Source organism: Prunus mume, linkage group LG4 (genome assembly GCF_029339155.1).
Source record: "Prunus mume cultivar Tortuosa linkage group LG4, ASM2933915v1, whole genome shotgun sequence".
NCBI lineage: Eukaryota > Viridiplantae > Streptophyta > Magnoliopsida > Rosales > Rosaceae > Prunus > Prunus mume.
In genome coordinates, this window is record NC_142701.1 from 18881 (window position 1) to 44009 (window position 25129).

A 25129-nucleotide genomic window follows, 5' to 3' on the forward strand; every position below is an offset into this window, starting at 1 on the left:
ATTGAAATCATCAAATTCCCCCACTTACAGTGAAGAGTTATATAACTTGGCATTCGAGCTGATTCACGCTGAATTGTTCTCGGGTTGCCATGTTAACGCGCAAGTTTTTGGGACTGCACGAGATGACAAGTTGTGTACGCAAAACAGCGGTGTCCATGTCCCTAGGTGAAAGGCGAAAGTACGGACATTGATTTCTATGGCAAACTCACAACTGTCGTGCAATTGCTTTACAAAGACCGATACCAAGTGATCATGTTTAAGTGTCGATGGTTTGATACAAACCCAAATAGCAAGGAAGTGTTAAAATCGACCATGGCTTACTATCTATGAACATTAACAGAACTTGGTATGATGACGACCCTTACATTTTGGCAAATATGGCAACACAGATTGTGTATCTGGATGACCTTAAAGCCGGGAGTGGTTGGAAGGTTGTTCAGAAGATAGATCAACGGAACGTGTATGCTATACCAGAACTAGACCCAACTGACAACAACGTTGACAACATCGCTGACCAATTTTGGAATCTTCCATGAAAAATGATGCAGAAACACTTCGAGATACAAATGTTATATAAGAACCGTTTCAGCCTGCAAGGAGTGTCTTCAATCGAAATCGATTCACCAATTACAATTGACCTTGGTGATCTACTGCGATACGATGTTCCAGTGGGCCCGAACTACGAAAGTGATGAGGAGGAGGATTGGGAGACCGAAAGTGATGATAGTGACGATAACGAAAGTTATTATAGTTCAGATGATTAAAAAAAATTGTAATTTATTTGCAACTTGCATTTATCAACTCAATTTTTTGTTTCTTCTTTTGTTTATTTGGATATTTTGGTGTGAATATTAGAAGAAGAAAAAATTGAATTGATAAATGCTTAATTAACAAATTTGCCTTTTTTATTCTTATGTGATTAATGCTATGTCTCAAGTTAACTGTTTCACTTATGGAATTAATGGGTTTCCATTCAGTCATTCAAAATTTCACGAGAGAGCTCTTACATGTTAGATTATTATTTTTTTGTTTGGTTGGTAATAATGTTAGTAAAATGATGTCCTAATCTATGATAAGGAAATTCGACAGACAAATTGCACTCATATCTACCGTGAGATGATGTTAATCACAATTCACAATAACAATATACTGAGCGAAATGTTTTCCAAGCTTATAGAATAGTTAAAAAATTGCTTTCTTTGAAAAAAGAAAAATACAAAACAATATTGGGAAAGGAGGTTATCGAAACTTCACTATATATGTTATCATTCATTTACATGTAATTTTAACTCTATGACAAAGTATAGAGTGAGCACTTAATCTAGTCTTATAACAGTCACCAACAAACATAATGATGATGCTTATGGACTATCGAGTGTTGCTTGCACTAGAAGAGTTATAAAAGTTGTTCTTCTAATTATGATGCCAATTTGCTCCCATATATATATATATATATATATTCATAGCAATGAAAATCTGCTCTAGGAATGTAACTTATAATCATATAATTTTTTTAATTAGACATAATTACAATTGTCATCCATAAAACCCCAACATATACTTCAAGAAACACTTATGTTTAGAGCATAATCATTCATTACAAGTTAGTTGGGAATACTCCAACAATGTTATATTCTAATCCAAATTCATTGGTAATATTATAGACAAAGCACATGCATTCAAAACTTAGCAAATTAGATTAGTGTATATTTTTCTTTATTTTCATATAGATGCTAGCCTATTCTTTTTATTATTATAATATTTTTTTGTCTGAACATGCTAGACTATTCGAAGGCATCTTAATTTTTTTTAAAGGTTTAGGATGGGTTTGTGGGACGAAATAGGGGCTTCTACGTCGCGCAAGTTGCGAACATATGTACTTTAGCGACGCATAATTCGCCGCACTGTTGGTTAAGGGTGGAAATTTGCGCGCTTTAGGTTTAGGGTTGAGGTTTTGCGCAACAGTCGTTCTTCGTCGCTCAAGGTACCCAAAATTTAATTAGGCCTTAATATTTACTTTTTATGTTTTGCGCAATGCTAATATTCTTCGTCGCGCAAGATCCGAAATATTGCCTTGCGCGACGCAGATTGTTTTCTTCGTCGCTCAAGGTTCTGAAAATTTTTGCCTGTCTAATTCTTTAGGGTTTAGGTTTTGCACGACGGAAATGTTCTTGGTCGCGCAACATTGCGCGACGCAGGTAGTCTTCTTGTCGCTCAAGGTCCCAAAAGAGTAAATATCTAGGTTTTTTTTGTGCGACGTAACTCTCTTGGTTGCGCAAGCTACGAAATATTTCCTTGCACGACGCAGATGTTCTTCTTCGTCGCTAAAGGTGCCGAAAATTTTAGGCGAACTAAATGTGAAAAAGCCGCCGTTTTTTCAGACTCTCCTTCCCCCGCGAACAAGCCTCTCCTTCTTCCTCCAGCCGTGCCCTCCCAAACCTCCATACCACCACCACTGGCCACGTCCAGCCCCAAGACCAGACCTAACACGTCCGCCCGGACCCCACCGTCACATCCCAGGCCTTCGCCCCGCTGATGACCCCTAACCAAAGCACAAACCCTCTCTCCTGCTCCCCCTCTTTTACTCGAAATTCTCCCCCTCTCTCTCCAACCCAAATTCTCTCCCTCTCTCTCTAACCGAAAAGCCCCATCATTGTAAACAAGTCACCACCAGCGCCTCCCTCTCGCATCCGCTGCTGTCTGTATCAAGGTGAAATTTTTTTCCTTTTTGTTATTATATTTTAATGTGTTTATGAATTTTTTTTCTCTTTGAATATATATATTTATTTGTGGTATTGGGTTGTTATTTTGGATTTCAGATTTGATTGGAGGTGTTGATCAAGCATTGTGGTCTTCGATTTGTGATTTTGTAAGTATATTGTTGTTTGATTCGTTCGTTTGCAGCCCTATTTACATTTCATTGTTTATTTTATTTTTAAAAATTAATCATGAGGGTTTAGCCGTAAATAACAGAAAACTGATATATGCAGTGGGGATGAGTTTCAATGATATAGCTGCAAAAATGTGTTTGAACTTGTTTGTTGTCATGTCTTTCTGATTTTGTAAGTGTATTGCCGTTTTTTGTTTTGGTTGGTTGGTTGGATTGAGTTGCATTTATTTGGGGGGTTTAAAATATGACCTACTGTTAGTTTTTAAGAACTAGAGTTGTGGTTTTATAAATTTGGTACTACATTTGATTTTTCTATCATATGTGCTTATGATTTTTCTTGTTTGCTGTATGAGTTTATCTTGTATCAAACACACTGGAAAACATAAAAAATCAATATGGTATACATTAATATGTGCCTAGTCTGATGATTGGTTAGGATTTTGTGTTTTCTTGAATGGGTTCCTATTTTTTTGATTACTTTGACCATGACCATGACCGTTTGTATTAAAAAAAAATTGAAATAAATGTGTAAATGGTTTTTTACCACATTAAAGTAACTATGTTTAACCTATTGGATGCTTGTTCAATTGTGCAGATGTCAAACCTTATTAGAAGTCGTAAGGCGGTGACGACTGCAGATGTCGCCTCCCCAACTCGGTCTTCAGCTGCCACTGCTCTAGCACAGATGGACTACATGCTAGTTGGTCCCGGGGGCTCCCCTGCACCGGCGTCATTAGCATCATCCGTGGCGCAACTTGTTAGCGCCATGCATTGTCATCGCCCCCTAGCACGACCAACACAACCTCGACAGTGGGTGCGTCAGTGGTCACAACCAAGTAAAGATTCCTTGAACTGCAATTGTTTTGGACAAATATTTTATAGTAGAATTTTTTATTTAACTTTAATTTTATATTTCTTTGCAACCAAGAAGAACACTCGGGGGCCTTGTCGGCAGTTGAAGACGACAAGTGGCATCGGGCTGTAGCAATGGCGGAATTGCATAGCTCATTGGCCCACGACATTGGTCACGTCGTTCGGGCCCATTGCCCGATGAAATGGAAGTCTTGGAAGGTCATGCCTGACGAAACGAGGATGGAGGTGTGCGGACAGTTGTCGGTATGTATCCTACTTTTTAATTGTTTTTTCTTCAAGTTTTATATATTTCTATTACTTAATGTATGTAATTAATTTATTGCAGAACAACTACAATTTAGAAGACCTCGACGACGGGTCGTTGACGCACGTCAACCGACTCTTCATGAGAGGTACAAGCATGGAAGAGCGACTTGCACCACCATTTTCAGACATTTGATGATCCGCAAGTCGCTCTGCATGAGGGTTGCCCGCAGGAGCTTGAGGGGCGGGAGGATAATTGGGCATGGCTTTGCGGTCATTTTCAGGAGGCTGATTATTTGGTATTTTTTTATATTAAGTTCACAATTATTATACGTTTCTTATTAATGTTTATTTAATTTTTTATATTTCCATTCACTTTCAACTAATACGTTCATTTTTTGTATAACAGAAGAAGGTGTTTGTGCCTAATAAATAACGGTCATGAACTGATTGACGGACTTCCCTTCGGCTCGCGCCTACTGCTTCGTCAAGCATTTCGCCTCCTAAGAGCAAAATAAAAGCTGCAAAGGCGAATCCTCACCTCACGACCGCATTTTGAAGGCCGAGGTCGAAGGCCATAAAAGATACGGTCTGAAAAAGCTGTGCTTGAATCGCCACGTGACCTCGTGGCCCCACGCCCATTTAATGAAGTAATGTCTCGACTTCACAGCAGAAACCCACTAGTCACAAGAAACATTCAATGCACGAGGGAAGTTACTGAAGTCAGAATTTGGTGATGGGAATGAGGGTGGTTAGGCGCAGACATTCTCACAAGTAATCTTACGACTTAGGTTAAATCACCAACTACTGCACTGGGCATTAAATGCGCTCCAAAGGGACAGAACCCACAATCGGCGGTGGAGATTTACCGAGATTTATGGGGGTCACACCACCATGCTTCTCAACCCCAAACCACCATGCTTCACGATCCCAAATGCTGATTTGACTACCCACTTGCCCCGGTCACGCTCCACCACGCAGGTCTTGTGAGCCTCGAATGTCCCTCCAGGACTCCTATAAATACTAAGCTCAGGACTACATTGAAAAGGTTCAAACACCAAAACCAAAAGCCTCCGTGTGACCGAACGACCCGGGCAGGAAGAAAAGGACTATGCGCAGGCCATGGCTCAGCAGTTAGAAGATTTGGAGCAATCCAGGCTCGACGCCTATAACCTAATGCAGGCACAAAAGCAGGTCGCGGCGAAGTCCTACAACAAGAAGGTGAAGCAAAGGACTTTCGCCGAAGGCAACTTGGTATGGCGTGTCGTACTTCCTATCGGGACTAAGGACCCTCGGTTCGGCAAATTCTCACCCAATTGGGAAGGGCCATTTATTATCGATCGAATCCTTGGCCGAGGCGCATTTCAGTTAAGAGATAGGGATGGGGAATGACACAATTTGCCAATAAACGGCCAATATTTGAAGAAATATGCCCCGTCATTGTGGGATATGGCCAAGAATGGGTTATGAGGTTTCGCAATTGGCAAAGATAATAGAAAAACCATACATTCGGTCAGAAGAAAAAAGGGTTATACTTCATTTAGATTAAAAGAAAGGAGGCACGGTTACAAAAAGAACGGCCGGTCATGGCCGAATGAAACATATAAGCATACATATGCAAAAAGTATAATACATCCTAAATCTATGAACGGCCGCTTCTTGATCCCTTGCTCGAACAGGTAGATGATTCTTCCCTAGGCGGTCCCTCCACGGCCCACGGTTCCACCGCCGCGACCAAGCGTGGCCGCTACTCGACATGGGTGAGACCGGTCGCAATCAAGGCCGTCTATTCAGACATGGCGGGCCGTCACTCGGGACACGGGTGCAGCCGGCTAAAATCGGGCCGTCATTCCAACCATGGGTGCGGACGCCACTCTGGTCATGGGTGAGACTAGGTCGCGATCAAGGCCGTCGCTCGCCATGGCCAAGGCCGCCATTCTAGACACAACTGTGGCTAGGTGAAGGGCCGTCACTCCGGTCATGGATGCAACCAAGGTGTTAGGCCAAACGGACATGGCCAAGTTGGAATCGTCATACCAGGCCCTTCCATCTTCATCGATCGCATTGCGGTCTCTCCGTGGCCTCATACGAAGGAAGGTCATTCTCCCCCAAGGCCGGGAAGGAATCTCGGCCACACCATGGCCTTGGCCCGCGTCGGACGTTCCGAACAAAGGATAGTTGTTTGACAGCAGGAGGGAGAAAACCATCTGGATTAGGCCATGACCCAGAATCCGCGGATATGGCTCACCTTGGTTCTGGAGAAGCTACAATGGGGAGGCCACTAGAGTAGGTTGGATTGGAGGAGACGGAGTGGAGAAAAATGAAGAAGGCCAGGCTTTTATATTGGCGCTAGAATATGAAACAAAAGGGCATGGCTCTCTCAAGAGACGTAGCGGTCCGATCGCACGTTCGCGACGCTGCGATGAGCGTGGCGAAGCTCAAAATCGCCATTTCATTTAACAAGACAAACGGCGGTTTGCGCAATGATAGCTGCATGAGACGCGTGCTTGCGCATTTAATGCGTCGATTGACCTACTCATTTAAAGCACCAACGTCAATCACTTGTGGGGAATGTAGGGTCCATCCCTTGAATCCTTTCGACCTCCGCCGTGCCGCGGACCAAGAATCCAGGATGTGGGGCAATGTTTGTGCCTAATAAATCACGATCATGAACTGATTGACGGGACTTCGCCCTCGGCGCCTACCGCTGGCCAAGCATTTCGCCTCCTAAGAGCAAAAGAAAAGCTGCAGGCAGAATCCCCACGGCCTTGCGACCGCGAGTTTGAAGGCCGAGGCCAAGCGATAAAGACACGGTCTGAAAAAGCTCGTGCTTGAATCGCCACGTGGCCTCGTGGCCCTATGCTCCATTTAATGATGTAATGCCTCGACTTCACAGAAACCCACTAGTCACAAGAAACATTCAATGCACGAGGGAAGTGAGTGAAGTCAGGATTTAGTAATGGGAATCGGGTGGTTAGCGCAGACATTCTCACAAGTAATCTTACGACTTAGGTCGGATCACCAACCACCAGACCAGGGCATTAAATGCGTTCCACGCCAAGGGGCAGAACCAAGATCGGCGGTGGCCGAGATTTGCCGAGATTTATGGGGGTCACACCACCATGCTTCTCAACCCCAAACCACCATGCTTCACGATCCCAAATGCCGATTTGACTACCCACTTGCCCCGGTCAGGCTCCACCACGCAGGTCTTGTTAGCCTCGAATGTCCCTCCAGAACTCCTATAAATACTAAGCTCAGGACTACATTCAAAAGGTTCAAACACCAAAACCAAAAGCCTCCTACGGAGCAAATTATATTTTTTGTAATGTACTTTCAATAGCTTTATTTGCTTTCTTAGGAGTAGTGGTAGACTGTAAGGAAAATCCATTCATCAATATATCATACAACCCTTGATTTTCAAGGCGCCGGAGCACCATCTCTGTTATCGCCTCACTCACTCCATATATCATACGACCGTCGCTCTCGAGCAACGCGAGCACCGCCTAAAACCCACCACCAACACCACCACTAAACGACCTTGTAGCTCAGGCCGTGAACCGACGGGCCGAGATTCGTTCCTCACTCGGCCACGATCGCTTGATTAGGAGTCAAACGCAAAACAAGCGCAACATTTAAGCCATCTTCTACCCAACCTCATCATCATCTCGACGCGACAGATCGTGGCGCACGCCGGGCACAACCGCACCGCATCCAAAAAAGGACGCGTCACGTGTTGGACGCACATCCTCGGCCCGAGCACCGGCCGCGAGATTCGCGATGAAGAAGGCCCAAGCAAATAAGGGCAATAGGGACAAGAAGACTCTTCTCCACCATTCAGGTTCCAGGCCCTTTTCATATAGGATGGACGCACGACGGCGGGTAATAATAAAATCTTTTATATTCAATTTTTAATATGTCATTAATATTAATTTGTTTTTTTCGTACTAACTTTTGTCTTCTGTTGTTCAATTTAGGAGAGGTCTAAATTCCTGGAGATCGATGTCTTTGGCGACGTTTATGTTCGACCTGGGAATGAGTTGGCTGAGTTCCTTCATGTAAGGATTCTTTATTTTTAAATATTATCTTATGCATTCATGTTTCATGGTTATTATATGAATGTTGTAATTAATATTTTATGTTATGTTAAACAGACGACGATGGTGGAGAAGAGCCATATGGTTCTTCAGGAGTCCGCCTCCCAACTTCCTCCCGATACTCCGCTCGAGTCTGTGGATCCTCCACATGATGCAGGGTTTCAGATCCTAACCGAGACCTTGGATCAGACTCTCGAGAGAAGGCCGGGGACATATTGTCGAGGATGGGGAATGCCCGCCGGCGGGAACCTAGAGCCCGCCTCGTCGCAGCTTAAAAATCAGTGACTACTTTGACGGCACAGGTGGCTGAGCTTAGGACCCAGATGTCACAGATGTCATAGATTCTACAATCCATCGTCCGGTCCGGTGTTCCTATACCGCATGTTGGTCCTCGTTGACCTCCGAGCCCTCCAACCCGAAGCCACACCACACTCTTACCCCGTTGATACTGTCTGCACCTCCGAGCCGCATTTGCGGGACGACCATGTAGATTTTCAAACTCTTTTTTATTAGTTTTTTTACTTTTTTTAATTACATTTGAAACATTGATCTTGTAATACATACATTTCTATTGTTTTTACAAATATTTTTTTCTCTTCATTATATTTTTTTTATTGCAATTTCATTTTATTACAAACAAAAAAACAACAACCAAATTTATGTTTTTTACAAAATAAAAAAACCATCAAAATGTAACCCCAAAAAAGATCAAAATCAATTTTAAAAAATAATATTTATTTTTTGCGCGACGAAATGCTTTTCGTCGCCAATTCACTTTTTACAAAATAAAAACCGGAAAAATAAATTTCAAAATTTTTTATTTTATTTTTGCGCGACGAAATGAATTGCGACTAATGGATTTTTGTCGCGCAATCACTTCGTCGCGCAAATGTTTGAGGCACGAAGTATTTCCTCGTCCCTACCTTTTAATGCGACACACGCCACCGTCGCATTGTGTTGTTACGACGGGTTTAATAGTCGTGCAAAGTTTTGCGCGACGACAAACCTGCTCATCCCGAAAATTTTTGTGGAAAGTCAACCGTCGCCAAGTTTTTGCGACTAAGCAACATTATTTGTCGCAAAGTCTTTCTTCACGATCTTTGCGCTGATGGATTATGCGCGACGAAGTTTCTGTCGCGCTAAATGTTGTGCGACTGAAATCCTTTTTGCGCGCGAAATTGACTTCGTCGCGCAAATAGTAAAATGTCGTAGTGCTTGATTTTCCATTATGATTTATAGGGCTTGATCTTTTAATTTGGTTGAACCGTAACAGTGTTCATGATCTATTGTGACCTCGATTAAATTTCTTTGATCAAACGGTTAGTGCATTTTTTGACGTTGGTTGAATGTTTAATAATATCATATATTATGAATGGTATCCCAACAGACTATTTGTATTCATGTGCACTGTAACTAGCAATTGTACATATGAATCAATATCCGTTTTGTGATAGTAGTTTGCTTATGAATGAGTGTTTATGGATGAATACAATTGCACGTAAGGGTTCTATGATCTGCATATATGGCTATGTCGAAATCTTTTTATTGTGTTTTCATTAATGAATTCATACAAAGGTACGAATTAATTTGGATGTCTATAATGAGTGAAAATAGAAATTGTTTTATTTTTATATTAAAGTACACATACAGAGCAATGCAGAGGATAATTTTTCCCTCTTGATTTCCATATAATTGTAAGCATATGAACGAGACATAGATTATTGTCTATTATATAGGGAGGAGAATTTCGAGTTTGCAAAATGCATTTGCTATTATGAATTGGAGTGCTAATGGCTATGCATTTACTTGGCTATATGATTATTTTCAAATTGAAGAACGAATCTGTCAATTGGCAAATTATGATGCTGACAGGAAGAAATAATACCAGTTTTATTGTCAATTTATATTATAATGCGGAAATATTAACGAATTGATGTATTATTAAATATATGATCCCTTATGAACTCATGGTATGATCCTGGTGTAGACATGTACATATTGTATTTCATTGTCACTGTATTTTGTTCAAGCTTTACTTAGCTACAAAGCAACTACAAAACCTCCTAACTACCTGAAGAATAACCCACGGGATTATTACAACAACTAACGTAACTAATACACGTGACTAACTAACGACACGTCAGCTTAACCTCTCTCTTTACTATTAGCCGAACACTAGAATTATTAATATATACTTTGAATCAGTTATGCATCTTGTAAAGCCTATGAAGAGTTATCAAACGGTTTTATATATATATAAGGAGGAAATAAAAATAGATTTCAGATTAATAAACACCAACGGCTCCACAGAATCTTTATTTATTACATAGCATCCAAACTGATCATTCTGACTCACTCTTAACAAATTCTAACAGAAATAAATTAAGGCAAACACTGGCTAGCTCACTAGCCGAACACAACCTGCTAGTCCTCCTTAAACACATTCTTCATCGCTAAATAGATGGTTTACTTTAGCAATCCGGTGTATTCTCCTCAGAATTTTTTGGTACGGTGATGTGCTCTCGAACTATCCACCAAACTATCAATCACGTTCCTGAGGCTTTTTGGGATCTTTTGCTTGAACCTGCCCCACAACTTCCTCGCCAACCAAATGATAAGACGAATGGTGTGGATTGCAGCTATGATCCCAAGCCATGTAGCCCAAACCACAATGGATATCTTGGATATCTTTTCATATGATTTGTAAATTTCAGTATCAGGGAACACTAAGATGAGAGCATGTATATAGGTGAGTGCCATAGAAGTGAGAGTGAGACACATGGCCATTGATAAAAGCCATATAATTAAGCGATTCTGGAGGGGAAATCCGCCAACAAGCAAAAGGGTGACACTGAGAGAAGCAATGAATGAGACGGTATTGAATGTTACGAACTCGAGGAAGTCTTTTGGGAAGCCGCTGCCTGCCACTGAAGTTCCAGCAAAGCATATGTTATCATGGGTGCAATAAGTAGTACCTCCAGCGCTATTATTTGTATTATTGTCTTGCCAAACACCACCGGGTGGATTAACTGCAGCTTCGAAAGTTGTGGTTGATATCATGGTTGCCACAATCATCAGCAAGCCACGTGTCTCTTCCAACCAAGTTCTTGGGTATTCCAAGAAATTTACCAATCTATTTATCAGACACCAAGCTATCGCTACTGCTTTGTTCTGACTCTGACCAGCAGCGGCAGTAGTTCTTTTTGTTTCCATACCTGGGCCTGGCTCAACCAAAATTTGATCAAGTTCAGGTAGGCTGCTCAAGTCTCTTGGATTTTGTTCTGAGGAAAATAACTGGATCACGCCATTTTCTTCTTCTATTGCAGCAGGTATCATCTGCGATGCACAAGTGGTACCATTAATATATTGAAAACTTGAAACCAAGGCATAAGAATCTCGTGCAGTGGTGGATCCATGAAATTTTCAGGGGGGTGCAATATTTAAAACCCTAAAATTTCAAAAAATAATTTAGACACACAAATGCCTTTAGAATTTAAACAATATTCATGTCATTCAAAATTAAAACAATTACGTCTATTACTAATTGATTATAGTCTATATGGTATATCAATTAATATGAACAAAACCTATGTCAATGCACACAAAGTTTACCAAAATTCATATCAAATATATATGAACAAAATCCATGTCAATTACATAATTAATCTAACGAAAGTCAATACTAATTAATCTGACCAAAATTAATACCAATTAATCTAACCAAAAGCTAGCATGTGGGTTTGGAGGTCACGAGATAAATGTACACACGATTACAAATTCGGGGTAATTTTCGGTGAATTTTTCGATGCACATATGAGTTTTTAATGAATTTTTTAAGTTAGTCCAAATAGAAATTGACATGTACCACCTCTCTAATAGAGGTGGAGCCCACCAATACAATGGGGCCCACCTCTATTACAAAGGTGGTACACAATGTGGTATGAAAAATGTGGTAAGCCTAGCATTTTCCTATGGTAAATGGCCTATTTTTGTTTTGGGCTAGGTGAATAAGTTTTAAATTTTGTTTTGTTAAAGGTGAATATGAGTAAGCCCATGTGTTATAGGAATGACTAACATTTACGTTTTTGTCCTTTTCCTTTTTTTGCACCACTATAAACCCCCACCCATCGCGGACACCAACCGCCACCCGCCAACATCTTGTTCCGTTGCCGACACTAGTCACTGCTGCCACCCATTAACCACTATCTCTAGTTACCACCCACCACCAACTGTCATGTGACAACATTTTGGGGTGTTGGTGGTGTTGATGTCGAAGAATTCGAAGGCATAAAATGTAACGACCCGGTCCTAAATAAATTGGTAATTATTAATTTATTCAAATAAAAGACCATTTTACCCTTAGAATATTTTATTAGGTTTAAAGTTGACTTTTTGACCGGAAAGGAATTTGGGAATTTCGATTGTACCGTTTCATAGACCACAGCGAGATGAGTCCGTAGATATGTAGTGGGTCCGAATCGGAGTTGTAACGAAGAAGATATTATCAAAATACCCTCAGTGGCATAATCGTAATTTTTGCCAAAAGGATTTGATAAATCTGATCTCTCTCTCTCTCTCTCTCTCCTCACAACGGCAGCCTCTCTTTGAAACTCCGCCACTAGCCACGGCCGTGGATAGGACCAGCCAAAAGGACCGACTCAACCCCGAGTCACGACTGCCCTTCCGTGACATTAGCCGCGCCCACCACTAAAATTGTGGTTTTTAGGCTGGTTTTCCCTTGAAACTTCGCCGGCTCTGATCTCTCTCCTCCGGCTGCCATTTTGGCGATAAAGGTATGGAAATTCATCCATTCTTCATAATCTAGCTGATGGTTGGGTAGGATTGCATCAATTTTGATCCTAGGTTGTCTGATTTTCGAATTGCATCAATTTTGATCCTAGGTTGTCTGATTTTCGAATTGCATCAATATTAAATCCAGTTTTAAAATAAGATACAGTTTACACCAGTATTGGTGTCCCAATATTGACTAAGAATGAAAAATGAACTTTTGAAATACTAATGTTTTTAATAATATTTATGGCGGTTTATATTCCTTTCGTTTTAAATAATTAACCACGATTTTATGAGATTCTAGTGTGAAGTATATACATTGACTTATTGATGTATCAATATTGATATAAATTGTATCTTATACTAAAACTGGATTTTTATATTTTGATTTGTTGGGAATTTGAATTTCTAGTATTTTTAATAGAATCCAAATGGGGGGATGAAAATAAGGCAATATAAGGCAATGGGCGGGCCTAGTCAGGCCAGGCCGCATGGGCCAAGGTTTCAAATCCTAAGCGCAAGCCCTACCCAACCTTAAAATGGATCGAGCCGAGCGGGCCTAATTAACCATTGGATTAGGATAGACTTTGGCCCATCAAGCCACAAGTTACCCACTTTGGCCTGCGAATCACGGGCCAAATGATCATCCCAAATTTAGATCATCCATTCCAGCTTATTTATATCAGCCTCAAGTGCTTTCAATATTTTCTCAATTACTTGTTTCTCCTTTTAGTTCTTTGTTCAATTTCTAGACTACTAAATGTTGTCTTGTACCTAACACACTAAATAAAACAAGGAAGTCCCTTGGGTATGATAGCCAAAACCATCATCATCAATAATATGATAAAAGTAGGTATAGCACAAACTTACCCCATGATATGATGCACTAGTTTCCGAAGTGCTTTCTGAAATGTCAAGAGATGTCATGCCCCTATCATTCAAGATCTCTAAGTTGGTCCTTCTATCGAAAGTGAAAAGGTCCACAACCTTGGGATGATGGTACATCTTTGCCAAGTGCAAAGGAGTATTTCCTCTGTTGTCTTTTTGGTTTATCAACATTTGAAACTCAACCTTCTTGAGAAAATATTTGACAAGATTGTCCTTACCACATCTTGCTGCAACATGGAGTATATTTTGGTCACTTGAGTTCCTCAATTCGATTGAATCGGGACAATGTCGAAGCAGCTCTTTAACAATGTCGACATGACCTTTGCTTGATGCACAATGGATCGGAAAGTTGCCACAATGATCCCTTCGATGAGAATCCATGAGACGTCTGCCTAAGAAGCGAACCCCTTCTAGATAACCAATTGATGCTGCACAATGCAAGTGGAGTCCTCCCTTTCTCATCTTTTGAGTTCAAAATATTTGCTTCCATTTTTGATATTATCTTTAGGACTTCTGGCGTCAGTAAATGAATCAAGTATAAATTATAACAATATGATCATAATGATAATGTTTTTCTATGAAGAGGTTGTAATATCTATCAAAATCTATCACACTGGTCACTGTGACAGAAAAAAAAATAACATTAATATAGGGCCTAGCAATTCAAAAACTCTAGACCACAACCCACCAATAATAAAACCTTTAAATGAAACCTAATTTTAAAATTAGATGCCGTGGAGGATAAAATGTATCCATGTAATTTGATTTATTTACCAATTATGCCATTAAATTACTCTTTAATTGCTGACAGTTTTTTAAGCCCCTAATATTAAGCAATGGAATAATGAGCTCGTGTGAAGGGAACTTTTACCTAATATCCGCTAATTATGTATATAAAAATTATTGTGGGTGGTGGTGCTCTTCACTGAAGGAAATAATCGCACCACTTAGATATTCCACATGTGACATATCTAATACATATTTATAAAGAAAAAAGGTACATTATTTATGAAAAAATAGGTACATTAGATAACAAAGTAGAAACGTTACTATTGAAATAGTTCTATAAAACAAATAGGTACATTATTTATGAAAAACTTTAGGCACATTATTTTATGAGAAATATAGGTACATTATTTATGAAAAAATAGACACATTATTGTATAAAAAATAGGTACATTATTTGAGAACAAATAGGCATGCTAAGAATTAATCACCTTAGTTTACTAAGAATTAATTACCTTAGTTTGTTGTATTTTAATGTACCTAGAAATTCTAGGTTATTTAATTTCCAACCATTCAAATTATTAAAACCTGGAGTTTTTTATATAAAAATTATCTGACCAATAATAATTTAAAATTTAAATAAAAGAATTATTATTTCAATGTACGAACCTTTTTTCTGGCGGCCTAGAATTGCAGCAATCAATGGGGACTTGCCTTGAATTTCTGTGTTCTTCTCAATTGCTGTTTCTTTTATTAGCTTCACGATCACAACAAGCCCTTGTTCAGCGGCCAGATACAAAGGGCACTTTTGTTCCTTATTAGTGTAAAGTGAAATGGTAGGATCGGCCTCTATCAAACACTTGGCTACTGATTGGTGACCTCGAATTAGGGCCTCGTGCAGGGCAGTATTTTCCTCATTATTTTTCATCCTCAGCAACGTCAATACATCACCATTATTTTCAAAGTCTGTCGTTCCTCGTGCTTCGCGGAGAAGAGTATTTATTGTCATATCTATATCCCCGGATTTGGCCGCAATGTGGAGCGCGGTGTCACCTTCAAAGTTTTTCTCTAACAAAAGGGGCTTGTGTTGTTGTAAGATCTCAGCTGCTAGTTCGGCATGGCCGGAGCTCACAGCTATGTGAACAAATGTGTTATTCTGGGGGCTCCGTCGAGACAACAACTGCACGCGAGTATTGGGATCCCAGCTTCTTTTCAATAGTGTCGTGAAATCTATTTGTATTGCCATGAGTAGCATAGCTGTACAGCTGCTGGTACAAGTCCAAGTTATCAGCATAACCATCTGTTTCTTCAAAGTCCTGTGTTCGATGATGAGCTTCCATTTCCTGTGATGGTAGTTCCGTTACAGTCTGTACCTCCCTATTAGTTAACGGCTCCATATATGGACTTCAACGTTGCTTTAGATTCTGATCTGCACAACGTTGCGGAGATCAATTAATGAGTGACTATGAGTGCCCTCTTAATTATATCAACTTCATTATATATATATATATATATGGGCTTGTCCAATATAGGTCCCTACAATTTCTATTTTATAGACATATACCCATCATTCTATAAATCTATGTGTAAAATCCAATTTCAAACTTAAATTACCAGTAGGATATAAGAGGTCAGTATTCCTATATTTTTACATCCTTCACATAGACTTCATATTTTATATATAATTTATTTCAAGCATTTCATTAACTGCCAATAGCATATCAATCACCCCATTTCTTTTGGTTGCCATTCCCTCTAACATATGACCCCTTAAAATTACAAATAAAAAAAATATGTAAATTACATATCCAATAATGTATATATGAAAAATATAAATATAAATATATACGTATAAAAATATGGGGCATTTTGGAAAAAGCAAAAGGAGAGAGAAAAATTTTAAAAGAAGCAAAAATGGACAAAAATGCCCTTATTTATTTTTAGATTTCCTAAGGAATCCAATACATTTGCATGTCTTTGATTTGAAAGTAGAGTGGTTTTTTTGTCTTTTTTGAAAAAGCTTTGGCTTTTTCCAAAAGTGAAAAAAAATTTATGTCTAAAACCTAAAAAACCTTAAAAATATAGGTATATTATTTACCAAAAAATAGGTCAATTACTTTGTAATTGAAATTTCCTTATATTTTTCATAAATTAAAAATAGGTATACAATAATTTATAGAAAATAGGTACGTTGTATAATTGAAATTTATGCACATTTTTTATGAATTAAAAATAGGTACATTATTTAGAAAGAAAAAAAAAGTTCATTATACTAGGTAAATTATTTTACTAGGTATACATTATTAGAGAGAAAAAAAGTGTACATTATTTAGAGAAAAAAATAGGTTCATTATACTAGGTAAATAGTTTTACTAGGTACATTATTAGAGAAAAAAATAGGTACATTATTTTGAGAGAAAAATAGGTACATTATTTTGAGAGAAAAAATAGGTACATTATTTAGAAAAAAAAAATAGGTACATTATTAGAGAAAAAAAGGTTCTTTATACTAGGTAAATTGTTTTACTAGGTACATTATTAGAGGAAAAAAATAGGTACATTATTTTTAGAGAAAAAATAGGCTCATTTAAAAAATTGTTTTCATAAAACAAACAATAAAAAATGATCAAATTATTTTTCATAAAACAAGTAATAAAGAAAAAAAAATAGGTACAATATTTGGAGAAAAAATAGGTTCATTAAAAAAAATGTTTTAAAAACAAAACAATAAATAGATTATCAAATTATTTTTTAACATAATTAGAATGTACACTATTATTCATAAAACTATAATAAAAAAGAATACTGGTCGTATAATTTATAAAAAGAAAACAACATTAATTCCTAAATTTAATATTGAATTTAAATTATTAATACTTTAAATAGATTAATAGTCGTAATTCATAGAAGGAAAACACAGTTAATTCAAAAATAGATTACTAATACTTTAATGTGGAATTTAATATTTAATTTCAAATAAGTTTCTAAATTAGTTCCTACATCCATTACAACTATTTGGACATATTTCCAAATTCAACGGGTGTCATTAGTAACACCCCCCATAACACATTAACTTATAAATAAAGGTAGTTTTGGAATCCGAAAAATATAATAAATCAGATTTTAAGTCATATTAGGTAACTTGCTTAGTTAGATCCTAGTCATCGGGTATTATTTGAAAAAATTGAGTATTTTAAATAGAAAACTAAAGGAAAGGGTTGTAGGTGATTTTAAATGAATTTTATGGGTCTAAGTTCAATTTACTAATATATATATATATATATATATATGATTACAGATAATTAAGCAATTAGATACAATCAAGGTCTGAACGTACTTACCGAAAGATGATGGAGGTGGAGGAGCCCGGGAGAGAGAGGGAGAAGAATAGCTTGCTTCACTTCAAATTAATGAATACAGTACTAGTTCTACACTACAGCTCAATATGTCGCTTGGGAAACCCTAAACTGCATTATTTGTTAGAAAACTAGTAACTACTGCAGGAAGCCCACCAGGTCTAGCAAAACCAACTAGGTCCTTGTGAAAGTGATGCTCAGCCGTTGCATCTCTAAAAAGAATGGACGGGTGATGTTGGATTAGCAAAACCACCTAGTTAAAATGATTACTAACATGAATCGCTGGCAACCAAAACAACGAGAAAATTAATCAATGACCCTAATTACCTGAAAGGATAAAAACTTGGAGAATTAATTGCCGACAAAACTGATATAAAAGGGTGTCTGACAAGTAGTGAACGCCAAAAGAGGTGGTCCCAATTTGTTGGTCAGGTCGACAATGTAAACGGATAATTTGTAATGAATGTTGTTATTTCCACCCAATATTCTATTTCCATATCCACCTTATTTGTAAAATTTTAAAGACAAATTTATACCATAACCCTACACGGGATATGTATTATGGAAATCAACAGACATGGCTGAAAGGTATGGGTGGTCGGCAAGCTCCAAAAGTAATAATCACTGATGACCATGACAAATCGAAAAAATCAGTTGTCATAGAGATGTTTCCAAATGCTTATCATTGTTTTTGTTTGTGGCGTATGTTGGGTGGTGGGCAAGTTCCAAAAGTAATAATCACTGACCTTGACAAATCGAAAAAATCAGTTATCTTAGAGATGTTTCCAAATGCTCATCATTGTTTTTGTTTGTGGCATATGTTGGGGAAGATTTCTGAAAATCTTGGCCATGTAATTAAACGGCGTGAAAATTTTATGGCCCTAAACCCTATTGAAGACCATCGTCAAAATAGAAGTATGGGCAAGTAAAATAAAAAAAATATTCCAACCCTATGGAAAGTAAGGTCATTTTCAAGTGGGGAGGGCTGTATTTAGGCCCCTAATAAATAATTTTATAAGGAGTAGTGTGAGGTTAATTACATTTTAACCGTCTCCAGTAACAAAGGGCTAAATTTAATATTTTAATAGTTTTAGTATATTATGTAAATTTATTAGTTAATTTAATTAAACTACTATTTATATCATATTTAAAATACATTTTAGAAGAGAAAAATATTTTGGGATATAATTTTTGGCATTCACATGTCGGCACGTGATTAGCCCTAAGATTTCTGATTATGTTCTTTTCTTGTTTTAGTCTTTATCTTGTTTTAAAAACAACTTAAAAATTAATTTAAATGGAAAAAGATGAAGGATAGTTTGTTAAAAAATAAAGAGAACGTGAGAAATTACGTAAAAATATGAAATTGATGAAGGATTATATGTAAAATGATGAAGATGTTGTGAGAAATTATGTAAGAATGAGGTAGGAATTTTGTGTAAAAAAAAAAAGAGAACTTTGTATAAAAATAAAGAGAATGTGAGAAATTATGTAAAAAAATTTAGGAATTTTTTAGAATTTCTTTTCTAAAAATCTTGGCATGACCTTTGCTTGATGCTAAATGGATTGGAAAGATGCCACGATGATCCACTTGATGAGAATCGGATCGGTGTCTTTCTACTAAGAAACGAACCCTTTCAGATTACCAATTGACGCTGCACAATGTATGGTTCCCGCGGCCTAGAATTGCACCATGCAATGAGGACTTGTCACTGACAGGAATTTTTTCTTGCATTAGCTTCACAATCTCAGCAAACCCTTCCCTAGCGGCCAGATACAAAGAGGACTTTCCTTCCGTATTACAATCAAAATGAATGAAACGATGGGCCTCTATAAAACACTTTGCTAAAGAGGTCTGGTAAGATCTGAATTTTTTGTTGCTTCTTGCCATAAACTGTTGCAGATACTTAATTACCAGCTGCTATCTTAATCACGACACGAGGAATGATAATCAAAGTAGCTCAAAAGCGACTGTTATCATAATCCCCGACCTTGTCCACTCTAAGCATTACATGTATTTGAGAAAATCAAGAAAATTCAAACCAAATTAAATGAATTTTCTTACTTTTCCAATTTCAACCCTTTGAGCCCGCTTATTGAATACCCACTGTCTCACTTAGGAATTTTTCTCTCTCCGAACCTGAACCAGACCCTAAGCAAAAGCAATATCAGAGAAAAAAATTCTAACATGCGTCTCATTTTTTCATCTTATATTTCCTCTACCTAGAAAATCCCAACATGCATTTCATATCTCATTTCTTCTTTCTCTTTGCTCTTATTGATAACTCTACTATGTTAAAATTTCAAATGGACGGATCTTTGGCCCATTACTAGTAACACTGATATTATTCCAAATTTAACCACATGTTTAGCAGGTGTAGGGTTTTATACAAAAAGCCTCAATGTTATTAGGAGTGAAACCATTTATTATATGTGAGTTTCTATTTTCCCAAGTTTTCGATGTAGGACTCTATGTATTCTTCAACACTCCTTCTCACGTTGGGACCACTTTTTTAGTGGGCTACTTGTGCAACCAATTCCACATCAGTCACCTATTTTTTATTTATTTATACAATTTTAAATTTGGAGTTTGTTTGATTTTTGGTTTAATTTTCACTACTACAGAAATTGAAATAGACGACGGGAATTCACCGTCATCTAGAAGGTTTTCAAACCGTTGTGAAATCGACCGTCATCTTTTGATTCATAAAACAACGACGGCAAATAACCGACGTCGTTAAGACATTCAACGTCATACCAAAATAATAACTGACGTCTAATTAATATATAAATAGCATAAAAGGAAAACTTCGACAATATTAGACGGCGGTTTTTAAAAAATAGAGACTAAAGAATGTTACATGTCAAGAACTACATAAACGCCGATGTAAAAAAAGTTAAAAGATACTACAAAAATGTCAAGAACTACATAGGTTTCAGAGTCGCACATCACCAAAAATTGAAAGCTTATTCGTGCACATCTGTACTTAGAACGAAACACAACAAAAGAAATACCACGTTATTGCGTTGGATCTGCAGTAATTGGATATTCGAGAATCCATAAAGCTTCTAATGAATTATGTTGAGGTGATTCTGTGATCAATGCATTGACGTGATAATCCCCACTTATACATTCCCCTCATTTCTTGCAGCATATATGAAAATAGAATAAGCTACTAAATCCGTAAGTGGCAAAACGGATTTAAAATTTCTTTCAGTCACTAGAACTATCAATTCATACTAGGCTGTATGGATAAGTCAAAACCTTTCAAGCTTCTTACATATCAAAAGCCTTTAAAGCTATGTCTTAAACAGAAAACCGCAAACGTAAACGTACATTCTTAAACAATATTAGGAAGCTTTCCTTTCTGTGCACTTCCAAAAATCCCTCCGCAATGATATAGATCATATGTCGAACGCTCATCTCAGTACCCACAACTGCAAATGGATTCTCCAGCACAATCCTTCAGGAAATTTTTGACCACATATTTGCCTCCTCTCCTGCAAAACAAACCAATCTTTCCACCCCACAAAACAATGACCACTTCCAGAGATTCTCACATAACGCAAAAGGAAGGGTTAACAAAATACAGAAACCTACTTGAAGCTCTAATTCTATAGCTGAAGACGCCAAAATGAAAGAGAGCAAAGGGTTCAAACCTCAGAGACTTATCTGCCTAAAAATTAACATAGTAATTTTCAGACCAAAAGCTACAATCTTGCAATTATTTCTTACCTAAGCCATTGGAATAAATATAATACATCTGCCCAAGCTGGAACAACTGTAACTACCAAGAAAAATGGGTATATGATAAGACTGACCACAATATAAAATTAAAATAAACTAAAATAAATAAACTTAGGGCTTGGAAACCTAAGCAGATCAAGCCCAACTTGATCGGTTCCAATGATTTCCAAAAATTAATCTGGTTCTATAGCATGATTCAAAGAAGAAAAAAAAATAAGGATTAATGTCTAATTACACACTTTAAGTTAGCTATGTATAATTACACACTTGATCAGTTTTTAAATGATTATAGCTATTTTCTCTCTAAAACTCTAATTAAAATGATTCATCTAACTTTCACTGTTGTGCTTCCAACCAATGCAATAAAGCAGATGATAAGAACTTTTAAGCTTCATTCATTATAGGTGACAACTGTAGATCCGAGTACGCACATAAAAAATGTATCTAGCAAATGGTAAAATAGAATAGTTCAACAACCTTTCATTCCCTGACTTACCATAAGTCACAGAGCCAGCACCATATTCCTAATCCTGAAGTTACTAGGATTAGAGGAGGAGACAATGAAACTTTCCAGTAATTACATCCCCGATGTTTGTGGATGTGTAGGAAGACAGGGTTGAGGATTATAACCCTCTTTTCGCAGTTCAAGAAGAAGACTCTTGAGCATTGAATATATCTGAGCAGACTGTGGGTGACTTCCATCTGCTGCAACAAACATATGAGTGTTGTTGTTAACCTCGATCCAACTGTACCCAGGAACCTTCTGAACTCCTCTTTCCTTCATCGAACTTCTAACCTTAAGCACACTCCCCCATTTTCCAGCATCAGCATGTATATTTGAGAGTAGTATGTAATACCCAGAATTTTGGGGTTCTAAGTCAAAAAGATGTCTTGATGCCTCTTCAGCAAGCTCAACATTGCCATGGACCCGACAAGCTCCAAGCAATGTTCCCCAGACACCAGAATCTGGGGAGAATGGCATACTCTTTATTGTTTCAAATGCTTCACTTAAACGTCCAGCACGCCCAAATAGATCTACCATGCAAGCACAATGCTCCAACCTAGCTGGGATCCCATATTCCTCAATCATGCAACGGAAGTAGAAAATTCCATCATCAACTTGGCCTGCATGGCCACAAGCAGATAATATACCAAGAAAGGTGACATGATCAAGCAGGATCCCATTACCCAACATTTCATGAAACAGGACAAGAGAGTCCTGAAGGCAACCGTGACTCCCATAAGCAGAAATAATGCTGTTCCAGGAAACTTCATTCTTCTCTTCCATCATGTCAAACACACTGCGAGCAAGAAATAAGTTTCCACATTTGGCATACACGTCTATCAGTGCACTCTCAGCAAACAGATCAGACCAAAATGCACTTCTAATCATGAAACCATGAATCTCTTTCCCATAATGAAGTGCCGGTAAGTTTGCACAAGCAGAAAGAGCAGCTGAAATGCTTACACAGTCATACTTGGCACCTGCCATCCCCATTTGACGAAATATATTAATGGCCTCTTCTGGCTTGCCATTCTGGGAATAGCTTGTTATCATTGAGTTCCAACAAATGGTGTCCCTTTCAAACATTCTTTCAAAAACTTGATGAACAAGATCCAATCTTCCAGATTTTGCTTACATGTCTGTAAGCGCACTTCCCAGATGGAGCCTTCCGTCAAGCCCATGCTTGAGGATGTTTCCATGCAATTCCTTTCCCAATTTCAGAGCAACCAAACCAGCACAAGCTGGTAAAACACTTGCCAAGGTTAGAGAATTCGGTCGCATTTTCTCTTTAAGTAACCATCTAAAAATTTCCAGTGCATTATTATTCATCCCATTGAGAACGAGCCCTGAAATCATAGCAGTACACATGACAACATCAGTTCTGGTGCTTTGGTTGAAAATTTTGTGTGCCATATCCACATTCCTGCACTTGAAGTATACATCAATCAGTGCACTTTTCAAGAACACATCCAAAGGCACAAATGTCTTACAATGTAACCGTGAATTTCCTTACCTTGCTTGAGGCTAGCCAGTTCAGCAACTGATGGTAGAAAACTTGCAAATGTGATTGAGTCCGGTTTGACACTAGAAGAAATCATCGCTTGAAACAAGCGTGAAGCCTCAACCATAAACCCATTTTGTATATACCAGATATCATTCCGTTCCATGTCACTAAATCAGTTCATGGCATTATATCAAACAATTTGCGGGCCTCAGACAAGCACTGGCATTTTGAATACATTGCTAACAATGTATTAGCCACTGGAGAATCCAACTCCAACCCACAAGCAAAAATTAGCCCATGAAGCTGAGTAGCAAAACCAATCATAGCTTCTGAGGCACAAACAGACAAAATGCAAGCGAATGTCACTGCATTGGGCTTAATTTCACTATTTCTCATTTCCAAGAACATTCCAACAGCATTCTTCGATTCTCCATTTTTAACATAATCATGAAGCATGACATTCCATAAAACACAATCTTTGTGAGGCATTTCAACAAACAAGCACCATGCATCATGGATACAACCATTGCCCACATACAATTGAATCAAAGAACTACCCACAAATATATCCACTCCAAAACCCATAAACTGGATGGTATCATAGATTGCTTTACCCAATCTTACATTATTCACACCACCACAAGCTTTAATTACACTTGGAAAAGTGTACTTGTCAGGTGAAATTCCAGAACCCAACATCTTGAAGTAAAACAGCAAGGCAAACTCAAAGTAACCCATCATAGTGAACTCTCTAATCATCCAGTTCCAAGGCAAAGTATATTGCAAATCAAGCTGATAAAAGATGTTCTTAGCATCCACAATGCTCCCACAGAGAAAATACATACCTAAAATCTTTGTATCGACAAGGCTGTTTTTTAAAAGTCCACTGCAAATAGCATGTGCATGAACTTGTCTACCTTGTTGGATAAGAGAATGATCACTACAAGCTTGCAAGATTGAAGCAAACTGGCTTGCCACTGCCTGTAACACCCCAACTCTAATTATTTCCTATTTTAATTTAATTAAGAGGAAATATTAATTTACTCTTGGGTTAAGGGTAATTTTGGTCAACTTCTTATTCGGGAAGATTTTGGGACCACGAGTGGTTTGGTTGCGTAGGTGGTACTGAGACGAAACCGTAGACAGGCGTGTAGGCTTGAATCGGAGATTTAACGAAGTTTTGGCGATCAAAATATGTTCGGTATGGAACCAGTAAATATTTTGAAGGGTTTAGTAAAATCAGATTTTTCATTGTTATCTCACTCTCTCTCTCTCTCCCGCGCCTTCTCCTCCCTTGCGATTTTCCCTCCTGTTATTGTTCACGAATAGAAACCACCACGCTGCCACCATTTCCGACCACCCCGTCCAACGAGACCGGTTCCGCTTCAACCGCCACCTCTCCTCTCTCTCTTCCCGCCAAAGCGGGGAACCTTCTGGATTCGCGGAAACGCAGTAAAAGCTGCGCTGGCGACAGAACTTCCAGCCGCTTCGATCTCTCTCCTCCACCA

The 25129-nt window shown here is 38.1% G+C and overlaps 3 pseudogenes across 1 annotated transcript; 1 reads left to right on the forward strand and 2 right to left on the reverse strand.

Moving 5' to 3' along the window:
• Positions 1 to 3912: 3912 nt before the first annotated feature.
• Positions 3913 to 8378, forward strand: LOC148917557 (uncharacterized; annotated as a pseudogene).
• A 1995-nt stretch (positions 8379 to 10373) lies between these two features.
• LOC103328565 (uncharacterized) lies at positions 10374 to 18106 on the reverse strand (annotated as a pseudogene). Its single transcript, XR_016126206.1, has 4 exons — positions 17850 to 18106; positions 15178 to 15937; positions 13765 to 14295; positions 10374 to 11439 (listed from the first exon to the last, which is right to left on the reverse strand). The product of XR_016126206.1 is annotated as an uncharacterized LOC103328565 (transcript).
• Positions 18107 to 21053: 2947 nt separating this feature from the next.
• On the reverse strand, positions 21054 to 24483 carry LOC148917558 (pentatricopeptide repeat-containing protein At4g21300 pseudogene; annotated as a pseudogene).
• Positions 24484 to 25129: the final 646 nt, after the last annotated feature.